This window comes from Octodon degus, unplaced genomic scaffold (genome assembly GCF_000260255.1).
Source record: "Octodon degus isolate 3935 unplaced genomic scaffold, OctDeg1.0 scaffold00082, whole genome shotgun sequence".
Lineage (NCBI taxonomy): Eukaryota > Metazoa > Chordata > Mammalia > Rodentia > Octodontidae > Octodon > Octodon degus.
The window spans coordinates 10051392-10053658 of NW_004524658.1; positions in this window are offsets into that span (position 1 = coordinate 10051392).

Genomic DNA, 2267 nt, shown 5'->3' on the forward strand with positions numbered 1-2267 from the left:
GGGGGGGGGGGGACAATCCAAAATGTTCGTCAAACTGTTGGTGTTGCAGGAGGTCTTGTTTGTCACTGGCTGGAATGCAAAGTAGTAGATCACTTGGGATGACCCCTGCCAGCTTCTCAGAGAACACATGCTCTTGACATAAAATCCAGTAGTCATGTCCCTTGGTATTTATTCCAAAGAAATGAAAATTGTTATTCAGGGGAAAAAAGCAGGCATATTAATATTTAGAGCAGCCTTGTTTAAAATTGTAAGAACTTGAATACAATCAAGACATTGCTCAGTACATAAATGAATACACTGTGGAGTGAATCTAGGTTATAAAATTTATCATGAAAGGAGCAATCAAGCTATGAGAAAACTAAAATGCATAATATTATAAGAAAGAAGCTAATCTAATAGGCTACATATTGCATTGTCCCAGTTGAGTAACATCGTAAAAAAGGCAAAACTATGAAGACAATAAAAAGTATTCAGTGGTTCCTGGAGGAGGAGGGGCAGCGATGACTAGTAGGGGCACAGAGGATTTCTAGGCTGTGAAATTACTCTGCATGACACAACAGCGATCAATACATGAAATGATATGCTTCAGTGCACAGGGGCAACAAACCCTACCATAAGCCAATGGATTTGGGATGACTTTTATTAATGTAAGTCCACCCACTGGAACAAATGCACCTCTATGTCCAACGATGTTGATAACAGAGAAGGTTGTGTGCATGTGTGGGGGCAGGTGGAGCAATGGCCACTTGCTATACTTTCCATTCAGTTTTTTCCTGTGAACCTAAAACTGCTAGAAACAGTCTAAAAACTCTGGTGCTACCAAGAAATGCAGACATGTAAGCGAAGGATGAATTAGAGGATGTCAGTATAGCATACATCTCTACATAGGAAGACAGCGCAGACACACAAGGGGCAAGAGGATATCCACACTGGTGAGAAGAAAGGTACATTAAGGAGGCGAATCTTTGCTTAGATCCTGAGTCCATAGTATGAAAACTCCTCAAACAACTCCTAGGCTGGAGTAGAGTAAGGAAAGAAAACGTGGTCAAAATTGTCTTTAAAACAATTGACAAGAAAGGAAATTCAGGTGGTAAAAAGCATGGAGGGGGCCTGAAGATGCACCTCACTAAAACCAAGGAGCATGGCCTCTAAATGCTTCACCTTTTGAGTATTTTCCACAGAGAGGCTGATTCAAGATCTCACAGAGGGGCACAGTGCCAGGGTGCAGAAGAGCACAAGCTTTGTCACTGACTGCAAACACAAAAGGTTCAGGTGCTCAATCAGCAGGCTACATGATTAGAGGTCTTCACAGGCCATTTTTATGACAGTCTTGTGACTGAATTCTGCTACTGAGTCGCCACACTGCCTACCCAGCATGAGTTTTAAGAATATGCTCAAAGACATCTTAAAAAGCTTGCATTAAAATGTATCTGCTTAATGAATGGTATCTTCAAGTACTTCTTATATTTCTTTTTTAAATTATTATTCTGCAGCTGAAATACAACAACTGAGGGAATTTATAACCATGTAATCCTTAAAAGTATTTAAACTGGATTAAAAAAATCACAGAAAGGTACTACATGTAGACATAAGTAAAATAACAGTTTAAAAAGTGTAAATAAGTAAGAGGATGTAATAGCAAACCAGAGAGTGAATTAAAAATGTCTACCACGAAATTCTGCGCTAATAGCCTATAAACATAGCAAATCTTTTTGTAAACAAATTTAAAAAAGAAGCATTTGAACATTCATACTGTACATAATGTCATTAATAAAAAGCAAGCCAACTCCCAAGAAGTTGCTAAATCTACAATGAAAACCAGCACAAGGGCCAAATTTTTCCCAACTCTTCTGAAAAATGAGAAACTCAAGTAGTACAATCTATTCAAGGAATGAGAAACACAAGGAATTCACACTGAGTGTGTTATAATCAAAAGAATCAAACCAATAATAGAGAGAAAATGGTAAAAGCAGTCAAAATAGTCACACAGTGTACACAGAAGAGGATGACAAAAGATTTCTCTTCAGAAGTAATGAAAGAAGGCCATCTAGATTGTGAGAGCTAACTGTATTCGAAGAAGAACCAGCTAACTAAACTGGATCAGCATACTTTCAGGTGTGGCTGAGGGGATTTACTGAGAATAGAAAATCCACTAAGGGAGGTTTGTAGCCTGAATGACATAAAAGGGAAGTGAATATAAAAGGGAATGACATTAAACATTAACTGTTCCTTTCAATAAACCAATGACATAAAAGGGAAGTGAATAT